At 31.2% G+C, this 24,720-nt stretch overlaps 1 protein-coding gene across 1 annotated transcript in view; it reads right to left on the reverse strand.

Moving 5' to 3' along the window:
* The window catches only part of LOC124543504, a 209,503-nt gene that overhangs the window by 179,298 nt on the left and 5,485 nt on the right, over positions 1-24,720 (reverse strand). The window lies entirely within an intron of this gene.

Here is a 24,720-nt window from a genome sequence, read left to right on the forward strand (position 1 = left end):
ACGTCACGAAGGTTTTAAAAAGAGATTTTTCAGTGAAAAATTATCTAAAAACATAAATGTAAATACAGGGAAGGGAAAGTGGCCCGAAGATGATAAATAGCGGGTTTGGACCATCCGGATGATTAATGAGCCGCGTCATTGCCGCCCTAAATTATCATGTATTTAATACCTTCAGCTCGACACGTGAATAAATGTACGCCGACCAATTGTATGGGCATGTATTTATCATATTTTTGCTGTGTATGTACGACTAGCGACCCACTCCGGGTACGACTTCGCACGGCTTGATATATTATGACCAAATGACATAAAATCATTATAAATTGTAGCCTTTGTGTTATTCTCTTGTATAACCTATAATACTGTAAAATTTCATAAAAATCCGTTTAGTAGTTTTTTCGTAAAAGAATAACAAACATACATACAACTGTCTTCACAAACTTTGGCATTTGTAATATTAGTAGTTAGTAGTATGTCAATACCACTAGTTCTCTACACTTAGCGATATCGATACGAAGCAACAGGCATTTATGATTATTATGATCTTCACTCTTAGAACATCGCTATCAATGTGCCTTACTAAATAATTAATTGCAATTCACATTTGTACAGTCAGAGTAAGAAAACCTTCGTCAGTTTTCAAATTCATTCCTTTATTCAAGTCTTACACCCTTAGTACCTTTTGAATCTAAACATCGAATCATTACGACGCAATATGTCATTTTCGATCGGTAAAGCGGATTATCGGTCATACTGAGCACACCAAAACAGATCTTAGGGTGACGAACCTTTTCTTACCCCGACTGTACATCGTCTAAGTGCGACAAATAGTATTCAAATTATAATATTGAATAAATAATGAGCCCCTCGTTGATATGAAGCGTATGTCTTCAATTTATTAATGTAATCGCGTATATGTTGAATATTTAACTAATCATTAAAATCTTTTATTAAATTTTTATTAACATAAGAATTAACAACATTAAATGCTTAAATATATATCTACAAATATGAACTAAAACTAGTTACTGTATAAATCTTGACCGCGTGGAATGTTGGCAAAAATGCTAGCAGCATTTCTTTTTTCATTTCTCAAATCTTTTATTAGGTTTTAGGTATATAAATCAAAGTTTGCCAAATTAAATTATTCTGTATTAAGAATGTTTTAATAACGCCATACATACATTACTAAGGCTTCTAAATATGTCGTGAAGAAACCCACATGTGTAAAAAGTTATGCTAAGCAATGTATTCATGCGAAGAAAACGTAATATTTGGAATAATACGTTATCTTATATCTTTTTATATCTTTATGATGTTACTTTATTCGCAAATGTTGATGAATACGAAAATATCAGGAAATCTCATGTATATCATATCTGTATTATATATGTTACTTATTTACTTGGCTTCCAAGTAATTTGCCGACTTCAAAAACGAGATTCCAGACAGTCAATTTGTCCTTCTGTTGTGCATTAGTATACCTATTCCTGTATATATTTTCGTTAGATTTATTTTTCTTTTCTTTTTAATAATTTGATAAACCTCAAAGGTAATTTATTATAAATTAAAATAAAAAAAAACTCCTAAAAATGAAATAGGAACATTATTACTAGATACCTTTATAGATCTTAACTGTTTTTAATCAGTTTTCTTTTATTAAAGTGATTATGTTTTATGCGGAGTCACGTGACAGCCTTAACTTAGAAACTAAATGTAAAGTAGAGTAACAGCCTGTAAATTTCCCACTGCTGAGCTGAGGCCTCCTCTTCCATTAAGGAGAGGGTTTGGAACATATTCCACCACGCTGTTCCAATGCGGGACGGTGGAATACACATGTGGCAGAATTTCTATGAAATTTGTCACATGCAGGTTTCCTCGCGATGTTTTCCTTCACCGCTGAGCACGAGATGAATTATAAAGACAAATTAAGCACATGAAACAGCGGTGCTTGCCTGGGTTTGAACCCGCAATCATCGGTTAAGATGCACGCGTCTAACCACTGGGCCATCTCGCCTCTTCCGAAACTATATATAGGTAGTGGTTTTCGTTTACTGAATATAAAACTCTATTTCTTATAGAGTGTTTTAAAAAAATACATCCGTATAAATGTATTACTCGCTTAAAAATAACACAATGGGTGTGAAAATCTTTGATCAGCAGTTTGTTTATATAAAAAGAATACTAACCGGCTTCATAATACAGTATAACAATCTGTCGATAAGCTCTTTTAGGTCTTAGTGAGTGTAATAAGAATTAATTTATCTGGATGTCAACGAACCGAAGACTTAAGACATAAGCCAGAGCCCTTAGAAGTGCCGTCTGAAGGGACATTGCTAACAGCTTGAACAAGCTAATTACTCCAATCGCCTAAATAGCACACGTGTAACAAATTTCTCAGAACAGGCTATGTAGGTATATTATTTTCAACTAATATACTCTTATTAACATAAATTATGTATTCTGGGAAACGTGTTTAAAGCCTATAACATGTTTGAGTCACCAATCAACGTGAGTTTTGAGTACTGGTTTCATAGGTCTTTTTTAGTCATAAATGAATCTATTCTCTATCTCAATCATAATCAAATATATTAACTGCAACAAGAACAACAGCCTGTAAATTCCCACAGCTGGGCTAAAGGCCTCCTCTCCCTTTGAGGAGAGGAGAAGGTTTGGAACATATTCCACCACGCTGTTCCAATGCGGCTTGGTGGAATACATATGTGGCAGAATTTCTGTGAAATATGTCACGTGCAGGTTTCCTCACGATGGTTTCCTTCACCGCTGAGCACAAGATGAAATTATAAAGACAAATTAAGAACATTTAACAGCGGTGCTTGCCTGGGTTTGAACGCTCAATCATCGGTTAAGATGCACGTGTTCTAACCACTGGGCCATCTCGACTCTTATATTAACTGGCTCTCTACAAATAATAATATTGGTAACAGATTGAAGGAAAAGCGTCACAGGAAAGAAACGAGCCGAACAAATTTAATCCACTTGCCGAAACTTAGGGAATTCCAAAATTATCCGATATTATTAATCAAATTACGATATATTTTTTAACGCTATTATTATTTTTTTCAGTAGTAAGATAAATCCCTTAAGAAGCAATTGGCCTAGATCGTAAAGCATCAATATTTTGTTTTTCAGGTCTCTGCTAATTCTATTTTCAAATTGAATTGCAAATTATTAACCATGTGTTCCATTTGTATATAAACAAATGTATTTCAAGGATTTTCTTATACCTATAGTCTAATATTATCACAGGAATAAAAGCCAAATATATAACATTTGATTTCGAATTCACGCGATATCATGGGTAGAAGCCTTGAATAATCTATGACATTAATTATGGATTATCGAAAAAATGGCGCTTCAAACGTTGACGGAGCTGTTTTCGGAACATTGGAAGTAAAATTCAAGTGGATATAAGCAGTTAAGTGGTATAGTGTTGTATTATAGATAAAAAAGTACAAGTCGGAAATACGTAAACCTATGGTAGGTTTATTTTCATTCCTTCTTTCGATTGAAATATTCTGTTGATACTTTTAAATATTTTAAGCAACTAACAGATGCTATCAGTGTATCTAAATTAGTGGTACCTAAGAAGTAGTTTTATTTTATGTCTTCCGGTATGGAATAAAATTGTACCGAAATAAGTTGGAATTGAATGGTCATCAAAGTAGCTTCGTAATTAGTGCGACATCGAAGTGAAGGTTTCGTAGGATTATTTAATTAAAAGGTCAAGTGCGGTCATTGAATATTGTGGGGTAACACGTTAGCGTATCGCGTGACGATTTAGTGTCTTGACGAAAATGTAAAACAATATTTTTGGTTACACCTAAAAAAAATTCGCTAAATGGTAAGACATTGTGTATACCTGGTTTGGTATAACTACCAAAGTAGGTGGTAACCCACCTACTCATTCTTTATGTTCCAAATTTTGTCATAGAGCAATTTTTTGGAACGTTGTACCGATTCGAATGCTACATTAATCAATATAATTTTAATCCACGACGAACATCATAGATTCCTTGATAACCAGAATATTAACGACCAAAGTAGTTACTTGTTAGTTGTCTACAGTATTTTTAATAGAAGTTATCGTTCAACCTTTGATTTAACTAGCATTTTGAAAAAATTAGAAGTGCTTTACTAAAACTCTTCATACTATGAAGTCATCCTTCAGACCATGTTGATTCATAAGACTCATGTATATTATCATAATTTTCTATTTATATACGTAAAAGTTACATATTAAAAAAACAATTAAACTTACTCACTGTGAATATGAAACATTTTGAATGTGAATATTCATTATATGGGACGTGAATATTGCGTCACAGAATTTTGTCATTCATACAGAGATTATAAAGCATAGTACATGTTTACAAAATATTATTGCTAGAGTCACTTAAATAGGGATTTAATTATGATAAACAATTTCTTATTTGTTAAAGGTAAGGCCCAGTGAGCAAACATAATGAGAATCCTTGGCTTTCATGATTACTAGTGCATCAACTTTGTAAGTTACAGCGACGCCCTTCATTTCCTAGACACAGGGGACTGGTTACCATCATATGACCTATTTAATCGTCTGCCGTCACACTTCCAACGAAGACAGCTTTACTCTTAGTTGCTTATGCTATATGATATAATATTTTCACTCAACTCAAAGATTTCGCAATTAAGGTGTATATGAATGTGATATAGGTACACATAAAGACTTTTTATAAATGAGTATATCTGCAAATATATATTGCCATTTATTTATACCTATTCGGACCAGAGATTAATATAGGTACTAATTACGAATGTAACTTTAATTTTCTTCGTGCGAAGGAACTCGCTTAAAAATAAAACTATGTTTGATTTTTAATGTTTGACATTTCACATTATTAAGGTTATTTATTTGGTTACGTTTATCGTTACTTTAAATTTAAAGGTTAATGACATTTCACATTTATATTTCATATTGCCGGGTTTCGTGACCGAGTTTGTTATAATAATTCATTATACTTTATTACAGCAAAGTGTTAGTCTTACAGTTTTTTTATGTAATACAAAATTATATTAATTACATTGAGACTATATTACACTTTGAATTAGTTAAACTATATTGGAAACATAATGGTAATTATTTACATTTATATAATTAGTTGTAATATATCCAAAGTTAACGTAATAAGCAGATAATAACAAAGTAAAATTGACTCCAGAAAATTTTGTACGCTTAAAACACAAGAAACCTTTGAAGGCATTGCGTTTGACATCGCTTTATTTTTCACACGAGTACAAAGATTTGTCAGATACAAGGTGGTAGAGAAACGTTTTGTATACATGTACTTGCTTGAAAAAAATTCAGGGCTTTGCAGAAAATTTCTATCCACTGAAGAACCTGCAAACGATTATTTATATTCTTCCAATAAATAAATAAATATGAAACAAAATTACATACATTACTCTGATCCCAATGAAAGTAGCTAAAGCACTTGTGCTATGAAAAATCAGAAGTTACGACGGTACCACATACGTCCAGAGCCAAGACAAAATAGAAAACTAATGGTAATCTACTTCAACTCGGCCGGGAATCGAACCCGGGACTTTGGAGTGGCGCACCCATGAAAACCGGTGTACACAGCACTCGAACACGAGGTTCTTTCAATGGAACGAAATACTTATAATAATAAATAGCAATTTTTATTTATACATATTTATATGCTGTAATTGTACAGGTGGTGTATTTTATTGCTAATGCAGGTAGGCTACATAATTTTATGTGTATTTACGACATGTCACACAGATGTATGGGGGCAATAGGAAGAGATTCATTAATACGTGAGCAATAAAGATTCACATTATTTTCGCCGCCGCATTTGTACGAGGGCAATAAATTGGTAATAAAGAAAGACGCTTTGGCGACAATACTCAAATAAAATGCTCTTTTGTAATATTTTATGACAATAGCTCTGAGAGCAAAGTTTGGTATATATTAAATGTTTCAAGTCTGAATCTCTTAATAATCACATCGCCGACGTACACGGAGCTTCAATTTTAAATTTTTTGGGAAGGCATTTTATAAAGGCAAAATATGCTCTACTTACTTTTCGTTCTTCAATGAAAATAGGAGTTTTTACTTTTAGACTTTTTAATCAAATATAATAAAATTGTATTGTTGTATTCAAATAACTATACAATAAAGCGTTTATAATTCATCAACAACTCTACAAACGTTTCGGAAAGCGGCTTCTTGGCGTAACTCCTTCAAAACCCTCACGTAAAGATTATAATTAAACAATTTTATAAAAAAATATACTTATATGCAAAGCAATTATGTTAACTTGCACACAATAAATACTATCTCTATCTACGTACTTTATAGCAATAAAGGTCATTAAGTAACTAATGTTAGGGTTTTGTAAAAAAAATGTTTTGTTTATGGAAATTTATCAGTCTTAAATCAATGAAAATCGGATAATTTGCAGATTCAATTCGATAATATACTTATTATCATACAAGAATGAACTTGAATCTAGAATTTACTAACATTAATACCTTACATATGAGCTTACTTGTAAGTCAAGTTAACAAAGTTCAGTTGCTTCGCAATCTTTTCTGTTATTGAATAAATCTTAATTTATTATTCTCTACGCTTTGTATAAACCTAAATGTATACTAATAATAAATAAACAAGCCTCAATTTTACTTCCTTTTAAATCTCCGTCATTCGACGTAACAGAGCGGCTGCTTAATTTATAATGACGACGAAAACACAATAAAATCTTTTCGAGAGAGATAAATAAATAATGCAAACGAAACTCTTATAAGAAGACTTTAAATTTTCTTAACAAAATACTTACTATAGCCATATATACTTTATAATTTTTACCTATACAATTTTTAAAATAAAATCATCAATTTAGTTTTTCAAGGATGTTTAAACTTTATTAATATTTAATTATTGTTTAATTGCGAAATTCCTTTATGATATCTATGAATAGGTATTTCATACATTATTATATTATGTTACCAGTTATAATTGTAATAAATTAACAACTGACTATAAATTAATTTTCGAAGCAATTTCAAAATAATTATAACATATATTAATTGGTTTTTAAATTTAATCCTTAACACATTGATAACTGATCATTTTTTATTTCATATTACACAAAAGGCAATATCCTTGTAAATAGTATGTATAAAAGTTTAAGTACCTACATATGTATTAGTAGTTGAAATCATATAAAGGCTTGTAAATTTTAAATAAACTCCTGCATGTTGGCTCAATCATGGTAAGATATTAATAAGAAATCAAATTTTATTGTTATGCAATAAAAAATTAACAACGTGACGCTCTAATTCGCGTTTTGCCCGCCAGGGGGCGCTCTTGAATAATGAAGTTGAATGAAGTGGAGATCTCGCGTCAGCCCTTGCAAAAGGGGGCGGATATTACACAGACGCCTGAGTCAGGGGTGCCAGTTTGTTTTGCTATTAATGAGCAGTAATTCTAGTTTTTTAAGTATTCTCCATCACACAAATTGACTTCCGCATTAAATACATGTTTTTTTTTATAATCAAGTGTTATTGTTATGTGTAATGAGCATTTATATGTGCTTAAAGCAAAGTGTGATTTAAAACTAATGGTCCAATTTAAATGAAATTTGGTACACAAACTTCATTTATATCGGTTAAAGCCCAAGAAATTACATAGGCTACTTTTTAATCAATCATCAATGTGGTATTTGTAAATATTTTTTTATTTTATTTTTATCAAGTAATAACGAATCATTTCGTTAGTAACAATAAAAACTTATTTCCTAGGTTAGTATTTTAATTATTTTGCTATGCCACTTGAAATGGCACAACAATGGTTGACGGTTGAAAAACCCACAATCCTAAAAATCTAAATATATTCATATTTTCTACGCGAGCAAAGTCACTGGTAATAGCTACTATTTAGATATATCATTAGTACACGTATATAAGACATTAAAATTCAAATACAACATTTGAATTTTAATGTCTTATATACGTTAGAATGTAATAAAAAACAATTGCAGTGTGTTGATGTTAACTTACACGACATAAATAAAACTATAACTTTGTTCCACATTGACATTACAATAATGAAAAAGTAAGATTGATATACAATACCTCCGTTTCCACGAATGCTCCCCCCGTTTTGTCCTTGACTGCCAATATATTGTGAAATTAGCTGTAATTTGGGCCGTATTAAATACACCGAATTTGTCACGCAAACCTTGTAGGGACATTGCATGCTGCGATATCGATTATTCAAACGAAATCGGCTGGAATGAGCTCCTTCACAACAGTCGAGAATTTTTATTTACGAATTGAATGCACTTCGTTTATTTAAGATTTTCGTTTTATAGATTTTTCAAATTAAACTAGTCTCATTACTTTGGTAAAAATAAAGTCTATTTTCAAATAAACTCTCACTCACGATGTTTCCTTTTGGAACATCGTTTGTTAATATAGATTAATATGGATTTCGAGACAGCCCTAAGCGCCCTTAACTTTGATGCTGTCTGTCCGAATTTTAGCGTCAGGGTTTCTAGTTTCATATTAGTTAGTGGATCTGTAATTCTTGTCCTAAAATTCATACAAAACATCTCGTATCCATCCAAAGTAGGAATATGCATACTCGTATTAAGATTTTGGTCATATTTACTACAAAAGTGTCTCCTACGACATTTTTCTCTTTAAATGTAGAACTTCTAAATTGCATTGGAAGATCTAGATTTAGGTTGGTTTAGTTTCATTTAGTTATTTTTCTCACTAATTGCTCTACAAAATTACCATTGTTTTATATAAGTACATTATAATATATGAATCAATTTTTGCACAGATCATCTATCACACAATACAAATATTTTTTATATCAAACATCAAAGCTATGAATAAATCTGTCATTCAGTGACGCGTTAAAATGTAAACATAGTTATATGACTTCAAAGCGTTATAAAGGTTATACATATATTATAATCAAAACAGTTGTCTTTTTACTTTACAGGAAACAGACAAACAAAACTCTTTATACAATAAGAACGATAACGCATCAAAGGGGTATTTACACACAGAAAAAAATAATACTACATTTTAAGACGTATTCTATTCATGTGTCAGTAATACGTAGAACAGTATAACACATGAAGGGTAATAATTTACGATACAGTACATTAAGAGGCATTAAATAACGCCAACTGCCAAGGGCCGTTAATAAAGCTTGAACATTTTTCTAATCAACCAATAGTCATTCATTCAAGTTATATGGCGAAATGTGCTCATATATTTGTATATATTTTTAAGCTTCGAGCACGAAATTAATTACGAAATACAAATAAAGCCTTCGCAAAGTGCTTACGTGGATTCCAAGTAGTCGTTTTTTTTTCCTTGTTATACTTTGAAATGACGTTGAAAGAGTAACAGTTTTATGTAACAGCTTTTAAAACTTATATCTAATCGTTCGTCCTATTGCATTAACGTTTGTCTGACAGTGACAGACAGTTAGACAGGCGTAGCCGTGGAAAACGGGCGCGTTAAGTCTCGCAAGATTCCTTGAAATAAATATTTGAAGGCAAAATGGCGACAGCAATAGAATGAGAAGCGTGTATTGTTACTGAAAAAAGTGGTGAAATTCGAACATGGCTCGTCGCACTAAAGCGATTATATAAACCTACTGACATAATTCAATAACTGCGTTTCTATATTCAAATTTACTATGAAAAATATATATAGAGAAAAGCGAATGAATCCATAAAATGTACAAGTTTTTTTAATTCTAATTATTAAGTAACTAAAGGTACCAATCTGAGCAGCTCTGTTTATACAGTGGTTTCCCATCTTCTATTAGTATCGTTAATTTACCTCCTGTTTCCGATATAACCATCATCATCATCATGTCAGTTTTTTGGACGATATGATCAGTCTATTAACAGTTCACATAATATATATGAATTCGGTCACGTAGCGAAATTCTGAGCTCTGTCCATAGCACACTGAGCGACCTTACGTAATAGACTAGTTGTATTGATATGAAATCACTAACACACATTGCTTGAAAAGCTCTAATCTAATTTCATAAACCGAAATAATCCTAATTGTATCTGCGAGCGATATCTATATCATACTATGAAAGCGTCATCCAGATTCTTCTAAATATTGTCGTTAATACGAAGGTTTGTGAGGTAATCACCGTTGATAATACTGCGTCCTAAATTCTTCCATCAGTATAAATATATGCTCCAACCCAGTTTTTTGATTTACTTGATGGCAGGTTTTAGTGTACGTTCGCCTGAGTAGATACTATCAAACATATATTCTACCACCAAGCAGCAAAACCTAATACTATTTTATTTCGGTTTGTATGTTGCGTAAGCCAGTGTAACTACAAGCCCCAGGGCATATAACATCTTAGTTCCCAAGGTTGGCGACGCAATGGCGATGTAAGAAATAGTTACAATTTCGTACCGTGCCAATAATTAATAGTACGAACACTAGATAAATTACGAAGAGTATTAAAGCGTTGCCAAAACCTGTTTTAAATAAAATTTACCATAAAATTATTTTCAGTATTTTAAAAAAGATTACTCAGAATGTACCGATATGGCGAGATAATCAAAATAGTCACTTTTAATCATTTTAATTCAATATGTAGATAGTTCAGGTGAAAAATTAATGAATAAATTCGAATTTTCATTAATTTGGAAAATGAAACTGAATAAACACATTTAAATGTACGTATTTCTCAAAACGTCACAAAAGTGTAAAATAAAAAAATACTGTTTACTGTAAAGTAACCTTAGAAACCAACATTGCACAGCACCAAATGCGCCAATATCTCTTATTCTCCCTTCAACTCATAGAACGTCATATATTTTTGATTAGATTGTTGTTTATAGCTGTGGCAATTTTCGAGGTTTATCACCAACCTTTATGACTAAAGTTTTGGGAGATGATGATCCTATAAAGGAAATATAGCCAGCTTTAATATTATGCATCTCAAAATTATGATGGTGGGGAAGAGCACTTTAAACTTTGTTTTATATAATATTAGAATGATCTTCAAATGTTTGCACTATAAAAATATTTTATCTATGGTACATCAATAGTTCTCTTTCCTGTCAAACACTAATGGCTTCTAGTAACAAATGGTGATCGCGATATGAGCCTACCAAAATAACAATCTAGACTAGATCTATAATCATTTTTCTTTATTTTCTTTAGTATTTCACCGTAATCCCTGACAGGACTTAGGTACGTTTAAACTAGTTTCCTCGGCAGGTCACGCGATTTGATTTATATGCGAGTTACATAATTAAAACGATGACCTTTTGATAATCGTGCACTCTGTTTTACATTAAAGAAAACTTATATAAAATACAATTTAGAAAGATAAATTATAAAATTAAAGTGTTAGTATATTGTCAATACTATACATACATAAAAAAATGCGACATCCGTTAATCTTAACGAGGCGAGATGGCCCAGTGGTTAGAACGCGTGCATCTTAACCGATGATTGCGGGTTCAAACCCAAGCAAGCACCGCTGTTTCATGTGCTTAATTTGTCTTTATAATTCATCTCGTGCTCAGCGGTGAAGGAAAACATCATGAGGAAACCTGCATGTGACAAATTTCATAGAAATTCTGCCACATGTGTATTCCACCAACCCGCATTGGAACAGCGTGGAGCAGGTTTGGAATATGTTCCAAACCTGCTCCTCAAAGGGAGAGGAGGCCTTCAGCCCAGCAGTGGGAATTTACAGGCTGTTGTTGTGTTAATCTTAACAGTCTCTATTTTCGAAATCGATGATATACTATTTTATTAGCTTTGGAAGATCGGAACATATTTATTTTTGGTACAGTTTTGATCATTAATAAAATATAATCTTAATTAATCTTAATATTAATATATTTATGATAATATTTTAATTGCCATAATAATACAGAAGTAAAAAAAGTATAAGTACATTTTATCATGCAGGAAATATTAATAATTATTGAGTAGGTACTTTAATATCTGACCAATAATATATAATTCAATAAATTATCATTTACATTTAAGCTCTGCATAATTTTGTTCTGTTTTTCATTGAAACAGTAATTTTTTAATTTACTCGACGCTATTTTACGTAATTTTAATTTGATTGATTCATGGCTTTCTACGTAATTTTTTGAGTATACAATATAATTTAGATATAAAAAATCAATTTATTGGAAATTTTCGAAGTTACGTGAGATTAAAAAATATTTGAATCTATTAAAGCATTGTCTGATTTTGGTTCGGATATGACAGAATTCAATGTCATTTTTGAAATCAAAATAATAGGGTGCTAAAAAAAAATTTAAAAATATAACAGCATAACTGCTGTTATATTTTTAAATTATTTTTAGTTGGATTATTTTTTGGATATGACTTTTGAGTGTCTAGTTCGATTTTGATGTGCCAAATAGACATGCTCCACGATTTTGTAAGTTAAAAAACTATTTCATTTACAAAAAATTGAGACCGGAATCAGACCAAAATGTTTGAAGTTATTTGACAAAAAAAATAAAAAACACATATATTTTGTTTAAAAAAATGAAACTTATTATAACTATAATTCAAAATAACATTCAGAAAATAGAGAAATTAAATAATTAATTGTATAATATATCTTCAAATAAAAGTAACTTTATTCATTATTATTGCAACGTATTAATCAATAGTTCACTGACCTACTACAACAAGCACTTTGAAAAAAAAAGCACACATTGATAGAATCAACACACACATGCATAATTAAGTATTGCGTATGAACAGTGACGGAACAGCGGGGTGGAATAAGGGCAAAATATTGATTCATCCCCAAAACGAAGGGCTGTTCATGCAAGGATGATCTTTTAATTGTCGCTTCGGTGCGTTTTACCGAAATATTAATTTAATTTCAACCATTTCAATGTACAAATACGAAAACTATTATTTGAAAACACAGATACCTGTCGCTTACAGCGTTATTCTGAAATTATTTGGTAAAGCTTTATGTCATTTATTTATATGTTAAAAATGCTTATTATTGTTTTTTAACTGTATGCTAAAATAAATGACTATAATAATAATAATAGGAAAACACTACTCATTTGCTATTAGAATCATATTGTCCTATTCTCCCCTCGTTTATATTAAACGCACACAGAAACGTACGCCGCTATTCTATTCCAATCCGTATGTGTATACACATGTTTTTAATTATTTCTTAAAATATAGTTACTACTTATTAATTATAAATAAAAAAAAAATCTCCTATATCATTCGAGCTTGGTAGCAACACAGTTAACGTTTCATTGACATCGGTTACAGATATACAAAAAAACGAATTTAATAGCAAAAATAATCATAATCAACTATTATTATAAATTTGTAATCAATTTTTTTTTTAACTTCTTGTGTGAAAATGAAAATATCAAACGTAATATGAAATCGGGACGCACATGGTGTAACCAAGAATCATGTCGCCCCATTGTCCCCTCGTTAACGTGTCTACGATCACCCGCCGAGACGCATCACATCCTATAATTCAAGTCATATATTTCCCTCCCGAATCCTCTATTGAAAGAACCGAGAGGAAATGGAGTAGATAAAGAGACGTACTAGCAAAAGATCCATTGGTCGAATTTGAAAGCTAGGAATAAGATTTTATATTGAATTTAGCAGTGAACGCTCACTCGATTCAAAATCAAAAATCGAAATATACTTTATTGAAGTAGGCATTTACAAGCACATTCGAATTTTGAAAATTGTATTAAGAAAAGGTACCACAGATTCATAAAGTAAGCTCATTACTCTTATCCAACATTTAAAATACAAGGTTGTGATAGTTAAATACAATTTTATGCCGATTTTCAAGTATTAGCTCCACACTTTTTTATCAGCTTTGTTGAATAATATGCTTTATTTATGAATGTATTTTTAACAAATGGTTTAAATTATGAATCGGCTCACTTAACAATAAAAGCGGAATTTTATATAAGTGAATACCATGACCATATATACCCAAAAGGTATTTATTGACTTTGTGGAGTATATATAAACAATGATTATCATTAATCTACAAAAGTGATCAATGTTTCTGTGAATATTTTTTTTAAAACATCCCGAAGTAAATTTATAATATGTTGTAATGCGGTTAGCGACAAATTGTAACATAAGTCCTTCTGTAAGTGTTCAAATTGAGTAGCTGAACTCATATATACAAAATAATATAAATAAATACCAAAAATACGATTATCAGATAAATATTAGTAAAATTAAGTTTTTTTAACTTATGAATAAAATCATATAAAGGACAACTAATGTGATATGAGCAGAATAAATACGAGCTTCTAATACCATTGCACTTTGAATCAAAAGTACTTGAGTATTATTCTACTATATGAATACCCTGAAACTTAAGCCGTTAGAGGAATCCTTTCGAAATGTTTTACGGGCTCAGAATTTAAACGAACATATTGCTTTGATGAGATTATAAATGGTAACATGCACACAATACTATCTCCAAAAACAATGACAATTAATTTGACAAGGAAGAGAAAACTATAATAGTTTTCGAACATTTAATACGTGTTCGAAAAATATTTATGTATGAAACAAAAAAAGAAATTTTTATTCAGTTAGGTTAGTGACTCTTCGCTTATTATATTATTATGTATTCCACCGAAGGGTGAGTGAATCAGAGTAACTACAGAGATAAAGGAAATCACATCTTAATTCCAAAGGTTGGTGGCCAATTGGCGATGTTGGGAATGAATATTACTTACAGCGCTTTTCTCTATTGGCTGTGATGACTACACACGTAGGAGACCCAATCGCCCCCTTATTTATTTTATATAAAAAAAAACTATTGATTTGAAAAACAGAATCCTATAATACATCTCAGGGTTGAAGATCTTTTGAAAAGATAAATTAAATATGACTTAGAGCCATATGAATCGTTATATTATGACCAAATTACATGAATTTTAGCCTATGTGTTATTCTGATGTATAACCTATTTTACTGTAAAATTTCATCCAAATCTGTTCAGTAATTATTCCTTGATAGAGTAACAAACATACATACATCCAAATTTTAGCATTTATAATATCAGTAGTATTTAATTTATGTTCATATTCTAATTAACTCTTGGTGGATTTTCATTAAAGTATGCAGAAAATAATATAATATTCATATCAGAACTATTTAAATTAAATTAAAATGCATATTTTTATTTTTCTCTTTTTCTTTATTATAATTTATTTAAAAGATCATTATTTTAAAATATAAATTCTGTAAAAGAAAGGAGTTGTATTAAAAATTCCATTTAATTAAAAGTAAACAAATACCTCGACTTACTCGAATTGAGTAACGCCAATTTGAGTTCCGATTATGTTTTACGGTCTTGATATTGTGTAACTTCCAAGTATTGGCGTTACTACAATCGAGTTGTTATGAAATTTAATCATTGTTGCTTGTATGAGAATGTAAAATGGAAAAAAAAACAAAAAAAAGAACATTTTATGATAAACAAAGATGATTTTACTAACCAATCTTGTCGAAGCTATTTCTTCATCATATAGTATGTTCCTTAAAGACAACTAATGAAGAAAATCCAAACAAAACCGCTCTCATAAATTTCTTTGGTCTATCTACAACTAATATAGTTTTTTTTAATTCTTTTTATTGGACAACTAGCTGACCCGGCAAACTTCGTACTGCTATAATCGAAATGCTTAAATTGGTCCAAATGTGATGTGAATAGAAACCATTGCAGACAGCGAAACGGGTGATATGAACTGTAACAATAAACAACTGATACTTACATTAAAAACGACACTGTCAATAATTTTTCTATATTTTCAATGACACAGGAATCATGAGGTTGCGTGATAAATTGTCATGTTGCTATGATTAAGTCCTTACAACATAAAATTTGCAAAACCATTTAGTATAAACTGGCTATACCATAAGTTTTAATTTGAAACTCATTTACAATACCAATCTATATAATTTAACTAAATAAAATACAGATAAAATATAGGTGGTCAAGTTTTATTATGGTGTATATAGTCGTAGGGGGTAACCGAAAACAGTGGGTAAGCGAGCGCACTGCCTGTATCTCCGGAATAAGGTGCGGGAGGCGAAGGGTTTGTTTCGACCAATCAGTGGGGCCTAAATGGTGAATTAGTTGCGACATGCCTGCGCGCCGCACTATGTATTGTTTGTCAGTAATTGTTAAAAAAGTATTTTCGTTGATTTACTTTCAACTTTTTAGTGTTTTGGAAAACACTGATACGTCTCAATCTGTTCTGTAATTACGATAAAATTACTCTTTCGTTTATCAAATATAAATACTTCTTTCGATCGTAAAGTGTGATTAGAGGTGATGTTGGGAATTGGCCGTCATTTGTTTGATATTTGGCTTTCTGGGTAAAGTGTGCGCGGGTAAGTGAGCGCATGCGCACACTTATAACATCATCATCATCATCATCAGCCCGTTCAGACATTCAGCTCCTGCCTGTCTCCTTGCGTAAATCGTCACTCTTCCGTGCCTAAGGACGTCCTACACGAAGTTTGCCGAGACGCGGTCTCCACTCTAAAACACGTTCCCCCCAACAGTTATCGGGGTTCTACGACAAATATGGCCAGCTTACTGCCACTTCAGCTTACTCCGGTGGGTTATGTCGATGACTTTGATTTTTTGACGGATCACCTCATTTCTGATGCGATCCCTCAGAGAAACGCAGAGCATAACCCTTTCCATAGTCAGCTGAGCGACTTTAAACTGGTGGACCAGCCTTGTCGTGAGTGTGATTGAGTGGGTGAGTGAGCGTTTCGGCTCGTATGTCATGACGGGTAGGACGCAATGGTTGAAGACTTTCGTCTTAAGACACTGTGGGATCGACAATGTAAAGATTCGACGTAACTTCCCAGACACTGCCCAATCCAGCTGAATTCTTCTATTTACCTCGTCCTCAAGGTTGTTTCTACCTAATCGCAAAGTCTGCCCGAGGTAGATATACATATCTTTAAACAACTTCGAGGACGGTTCATTGAACATGATCTTGGTTTTATCCAAGTTTATCCGTAGGCCTATACGCATAGAAGAATCAGCTAGCTCGTTCAGCATTTTTTGTAGGTCCTGCAGCGTTTCTGCCACGATGACGATGTCGTCTGCGACATCTCAAGTGAGAGATGTATTCGCCATTGATGTTGATGCCACGATGTTCCAGTTCAGCATCTTGAACATATGTACATAAAATTGATCTGATAGATAGTAAACAATTGAAGTTAGTTAAAATTAAGGTTATTTTTGTCCCTCCTAAACATGTACTTATAAAGATATAACTGTTCTTTCAATTTGATTTCTGCATAACGGGGACAACATCAAATGTTTGACAAAGTAGGGATGACCCATGTTACAAAAGCATGATTATGGCGTTGATAATAATCAATACCGAACATTGATACGTGATGTTTGTGGAGCTCTAAACATCGATGTTAATCGATAACATCGGTATTTTTTTTGCGACTGGAAGAAATTATTAAAATCGCTATTTCTCGATTTTAATAATTTCTTAACGTAACGAACTCATATGTAGATCACCGCATAGACCTTTTATCATATTTTTAACGACAACGTGAAATAACTCTGGATCAAGAGTTTCATCGGGAATTCCAGTTGATATAACGTTATCGATTTGATCCGGAGTAATTTTATGTACCAGCCAAATTAATACATGTGCATGCGGAAATCCCCTTTTTTGACATTCAATGTACATATGGCAACGCACCTCTCCACATATATATTATTTTTATAATTGCTTTAAATTTTTGCCGAAAAATACGTGCTGTAATGTCATGACGGTCAGTTGTCGACTGTTCTTCAAATAAATTGTTTTAATATCATCCCACTGCGGATTACATGTAACTGTAATGAATAGATCCGGTCAACTATTTTTCGCACATAAGAAATTTCGTCTTGTGCATATTCGCTCATATGCCGTGGGCAAGCAATAAACGAAGATGGCAATATAGTCAATCGCCCGATGTCATTTGCATTAGCATCATTCGCTATCGCATCTTGCAATTGAATATATTCTTCGGATCTTAATGTTGCTCGGTTGAAACGAAAAAAATTAAAACGTTCAGTTTCTATTTTAGCATACATATCAACGATGTACTGATGATACTGTTTACCACATCTCGAGATATAATTTTGTGCTTGTGGACGAACCATCAACAAAAACAGCCTGTAAATTCCCACTGCTGGGCTAAAGGCCTCCTCTCCCTTTAAGGAGAACGTTTGGAACATATTCCACCACGCTGTTCCAATGCGGGTTGGTGGAATACACATGTGACAGAACTTCTATGAAATTTGTCGCATGCAGGTTTCCTCACGATGTTTTCCTTCACCGCCGAGCATGAGATGAATTATAAAGACAAATTAAGCACATGAATCAGCGGTGCTTGCCTGGGTTTGAACACGCAATCATCGGTTAAGATACACGCGTTCTAACCACTGGGCCATCTCGATACGAATAAAAATTCATGGCAGTAACTTTATTCTGTATATTTAGACAATGAAAATAAATGCAAACACTGCACTTTTAAATAATAAATTGAAATAAGACATATTACTTATTGAAACTGGTGGATGAGTGTACTCATTTTTTATTTAATACTTACTTTTTATTTAACAGCACAATTCCTCGTCTGAAAAATCTCCAATAACAAAATGACCCTCCATTTATTTAATTCATTTGTTACAAAAAATGTGATAAATGAAAAACCACTCGACCGATTTTGAGCAAACTTCACATAAAACATCTACTGAATAGTCCAAACAAACCCTGAAAATTTAGTTTGGATAGGTGAGCCCGTTCTTGAGTTATAAAGTGACATCGAAAAATGCGACTTATTTTTGTAGAAATAGATTCGAAAAATAGACTTAGCGATGTTATAAATAATGCAAAATCAATTTTAAAACATCAATGTTTTATTGTCTAACATCGTTAATAATAGAAAATCAATGGTAATTCTCTAATAAATCTATTTCTAAGGCAAAACAAAGATGTTTTTTTTATCATATTCCTAGCATTTTTATCATACTTTCTCACCTTATAAACCTTCCCTGGACTTCCACCAATAATTCAAGACCAAAATTAGCCAAATCGGTCCAGCCGTTCTGGAGTTTTAGCGAGACTAACGAACAGCAACTCATTTTTATATATATAGATATTACATACATTACTCTGATCCCAATGTAAATACTTAAAACACTTGTGTTATGGAGAATCACAAGTAACGATGGTACCACAAACACTTAACCCTAAGCAATATAGAAAAGTAAAGAATTTTCTATATCAACTCGGTCGGGAATCGAATCTCGGAGTAGCATACCAATGAAAACCGGTATACACACTACTCGACCATGGAGGTCGTCGGAGGTCGATTATTTAATTGAAATATGAAAACTATTGAAAATAGCTTTCTTGTTTGTTCAAGCAAATCAAATATTTAATTTTATTTGTTTCAAGTAAATGGATAACAACGTTCAACGTTCCAGTGTTTATCATGAGAATGGCTAACGAATGAATTTTATCATGAAAGTTTTTACGAAGTAACTTACTTAGCTTTAAATTATAAATGGCAAAGCAAATTAATAATCAAAAAAAGATACTGAAAGAAGCAAATCGCGTACTGACATTTGCGCTAAAAGAATATTAAAGAACTGAAGCCTTACCAAATGTAATCAAATACGTCTTGCGAAGTATGAATCATGTCTATCTGATTACGAGATATTTTACGAGCGAATAACAACCTTTCGTTTTAAAAATAAAACTCATATTATCATTTGCTAAGAAATAATGATGAAAATACTTATAATTTTTCTACATATCAAGTGCTTTGAGATGAAAATCTTTAAAGCTATCAAATTTCATCTTCGCATACTTACATCTCGTATCTGTAACATTATAAATTAATTAGAGTTTAATTTATAATATTCAGTAGGTAATATAGACGATGGTTTGTATATCAATATCTTATTAAAGTTATGACTTCTTCACGACATATGTCATATCCCTCGTGCCTGTAAACACACTGGATCACTCACTGTTCAAACTGTAATACAACATTACTGAGTTCTGCTATTTGGTGGTAGAATATCTGAATGGAATCTAATCTAGACCAACTTTCAAAAAGCCCTACCACTAAAGAGTAGTGGTGCAAAAAGTATAACAGCTCGCCTCAATTCCTCCACTGGTGACTGGAGGGCTGGTTCGTTTTTGCCCAGAGGATCGGAATTGCGATTCAACGGGGAAATGCTGCTAGCCCTCTTGCCACCATTCCACGCAGTCAAGATTTATACAGTAACTAGTTTTAGTTCATATTTGTATATATTTAAGCAATTAATATTATAAATTTTTATGTTAATAAAAATGATGTCCACTGAAGAATAATTTAATATAATAATACTCATGTATACAACTCTATAATTCTAATTCCAAGTAAATAATTGATAAATAATCCTTACCAAACAAATAAATTATTATTTAATTTAAAACAATCCTATGTTTAAATATGAAAGAATGACAAATTAGATGTACAAGACAAATAGCAAAATAACCAAATAACTTTGTTGGAAGTCGGAATGTTTCTTAAATTATAAATTGAATTTAGAAAATAATAAAGTTAAGTCACACAACCGAATTAAATAACGGCCATTTTCAAGTTTTCATTTCGCTTTAGACGAAATGACTTGAACATTTTTAACATTTCCACGAAATATCTTTCGCTCGACGTCTCAATAAAGTAATATCATCATGAATATTAATTAAATGAATATGATCTCTTCTGTCTATGATAATAAAGCGAATTGGTTATTTTATCTGTGGAAATATAATTTCTTAGTGCTATTCTAATTTACAGATAATTTAAATCACAAGGGAAAACAGAATTCATGATGATATCACACTTCCTTATAGATTACTTTTATAACTGAACTGGCGCGTTTTTTAGAGGAAAGGTAAACTGCAAGAGAGAGCATTATATTTTTGACAGTTCAAATTCCACACGGATAAAGTCACAGATAAAAGCACTCCAATATGTCAAAAACGATATTTTCTCCTCAACATGTATTCCAATACGTATCTTCCTTTGTGATAACAACAGTTGAGAAAAGTCAATTGGAAAACACGAATGGAGTTATTTTAAAACACCTCTACGATGTTAAGATATCATGACAACCGTAAGAAACTTTTACCTTATTATGTTTGCAAAATGGTTTTATATTCGATGGAAAAAAAGCATTTTTAATTCAAATGGGAGAATTTTTCATTAAGAATCTATGACTATTTGGAAATGTACAAAAACAGTATGTGATTAGTTCTAGATAAAAGTTACGAAAAACTTATTTACAAATACTAGTATTATATACTATCATTTTTTTCAATAACATTTTGTTTCACCTTTGTTTTATTATATACTAGCCAAACACGTAGCTTTACTAGCGTGAATTTTGTAAAATTTGATTGTAGATAAATCTTTACTTTTTTTCCCCATACAAACTTCCAAACCCATTCTCACATACAAACAGAGTTACTATCGCATTGGTGTGTGTAAGTATATACCAGTGTGATAGAATATTTAGAAAACAATAAAATTGTATTTGTAAGATAAAATTCACAATGAAAACTTTCGTTTATCGATATATTAAAGAATTTCGTTTCAACCCAGTATTTAGGTCTCTGTATTTCCTAGTAATCCCGACTGTAACCGATGCTGAATACACGTTTGCCGGTCCGCTGGTCTGATGCGAAACGGTAGAGTTTAATTGGAGCCGTCCGTTCAGAGATAGAAAGATATATAGCAGATAATAAAGGATGGGAAATCTATTGTTTCCATCCGTACCTTCAAATTTTCGAATCAATTTTCTGCTACGTTCATGTTCACGTTTAAACTTCAAAGTTATTGTTTTATACATTTAGATTATTATATATTTAATTACTATTTATAGATAAATTTTGAACACCAGCATTGGTTGTAACTTAATTTAAAAAGTGTTTACATTAATTGTTCTTTAAACTATTCTAAAAATAGATTTGAATAAAATATAAATGATTTTTGAAGCCAACTAATAAGAATGTTTTTAAATTATCATTGTTCGACGAAACAAAAAAAACTTGATTATAATTTTATTTGTTTTGATTCGAAGGCTTATTATTATCATTTATGTAGGTCGTATTTACCAAGAGAACGATTCATTCGTCATTCTAAATACTTCACATATACCTATTATTAGGATTAAAAGTATTTTTTTATGTGTATACCTTCAATGACAGTGAGATAAATATCTAGCTATCCCTACTCGTCGGAACAAACAACAACGAACCATTGAATTTCGATTTGAAAGAAGATTGAAGTTCGCACGGTTGACAAAGCATTAACAAAGAAAATCGAGTTCAGTCGCGTTGACTTAGCTAAAGTTTTTAAACAAACGTAACTCTTAACCATGAAGCAGTCATCTGCTCAGCAACTTTTTGTTTACAAACATATTATTTCATTAGGAATATATTTTTCGGTATTGAAAATGTTAAAATTATATTAACTTTTGGTTATTATATCGACTACAACAGAACATAATCCACACTAGGTCAGTTGATAACAACATTGTCAAGAGTTTATCAACATCATAAATCAGTTACTGTAATTTAATTGAAGTATTTAGAAATTGAAATAGAATTTCTTCTTATAATCATTCAATAAAAGATTATTCATATGTATAGCTCGTTTTACTGCTTCTCGTCTTAAACGAATATCTTGAAAATTCTTTCTGAAGAATTTGAATAAGCAAATATTTTGTAGGACCCTTATACCATTTCAACAATTTGCATACAACAACGGAAACCAGCAGTAGTTTTAAGCACATTATTGCATTCTCGGGAAAATATTTTAACTGAACTCATCTGAATGAGGGAACGTAACGACACTGTTATTACATTTTTGAATTTCCACGTTTATTGTGCAGTTGTCGTCTCTTACTTGGATATAAGCCGAGGAGTTTTATAATGTTATTTTATTCTTGTACTACTACTACTAAGTAAAAACTATACTACTGAATAAAATTTAAACAAAGATGTTTGTATAGTTTTGTAGTATATTTCACCGTAAAGTAAAAAAGTAAATACTGTTAGATTATAATCTATCTTGCGATATTGTAAACAGTTCAAAGATTGTGAACCTTAACACACTACTTACAACTTATATTGAAATATAAATCTCTAATCCAACCTAAACGAAGTATTATGTAATATCTAAATTGTGTATGTTTTATTATAAATTGAATAAACGACAGATTACAATTGCGCGAGATAGATAATAGAATATATATAATAATATAATACAATAAAATAACCGAAACTCTCAAAATAATCACTCTTATGACACACTATATGTCTCAATTTCAGGTAAAATCTTCTCTCAATCTGCTGGATGAATTATGAAACTGATACAAGGCATTAAGTTCTAAAGTTCACGACTTTGTAAAAACGATATATGTATATACACCCTTAAATGTGAAATATGAAATCGGAGAAATAGTAACGTTATACATAAATTATTTGTTATAATTATTGAATAACTCTAGACAACTTTGACTTTTGATAAGTAATATTGTTTATTTTATCAAAGAGGTTTAATTTCTTTTCTCGTTCCAAAGTATAATTTGTCGTACCAAATGTTTCAGAGTTTAAGAGTTCAGGATTTGAATTACGGGGCGAGATTTCTTCAATAAAAAACTCATTGTATTAAAATCAAATTTTGATTGAATACAAACTTTAACCATTAGTGTTAAACACAAGTTGGATACAAATTATTTGTGTTTAGTATTTTGTTCAAATTGTTATCTAAAGATAAATTAGAATTTTTATTTTGAATTTATAAGTACGTAAAGAAAATAATGAAAAATACGGTTATGCATTATATATTTTACTTTATTAAAAGCCAGTCTAACATTTTTATTGGTAAACAAACGAATATCAAAATTCTTTTACTTTTACTTATATTTGGTAGGTACTTTTAAAATGGATTGTTAAGCGAAGGCAAACAACTACCACTTTTGCCATTACCATATTTATTACGTTATTTATACATGAAAAAACGGAACGAAAGTGTTCGGGTAAAATATAGACCAACTGATGGACACATGTTTGTAGTTATATATCTCTACCTAACTCATCTATTTAGATATTTCTGCTTGGCGGTATATATGACAAGTGGGTGGGACCTGCTTGCATAAAGCTGCCACCAAGTAATACGAATTAAAAATACTGTAACTGATAATTAATATTAATAATATTAATTAAAAAAAATTTATAGTTTAAAATGAGTACCTAGCTACTGAGTTTCTTGTCGGTTCTTCTCGGTAGAATCTACTTTCCGAACCGGTAGTAAAAAAGCTTCACTTAATTGTAAAATGACGATTCAAAAGTTCTTGTAAGAGCCTACTTGAATAAAGTTAATTTTAATTTGATTTGACTACAGAAAGTAGTTGAAGAGAAGTGGAGCATAAATAAGTTAAATATATTGAAGATTTAATACTTACTTTGAAATTACTTCACTATATATTGAAAAATAATCGAACGTGATTATAAATGGTTTTATTTTTTTAAATTA

This window comes from Vanessa cardui, chromosome 3 (genome assembly GCF_905220365.1).
Source record: "Vanessa cardui chromosome 3, ilVanCard2.1, whole genome shotgun sequence".
Classification (NCBI taxonomy): Eukaryota; Metazoa; Arthropoda; class Insecta; order Lepidoptera; family Nymphalidae; genus Vanessa; species Vanessa cardui.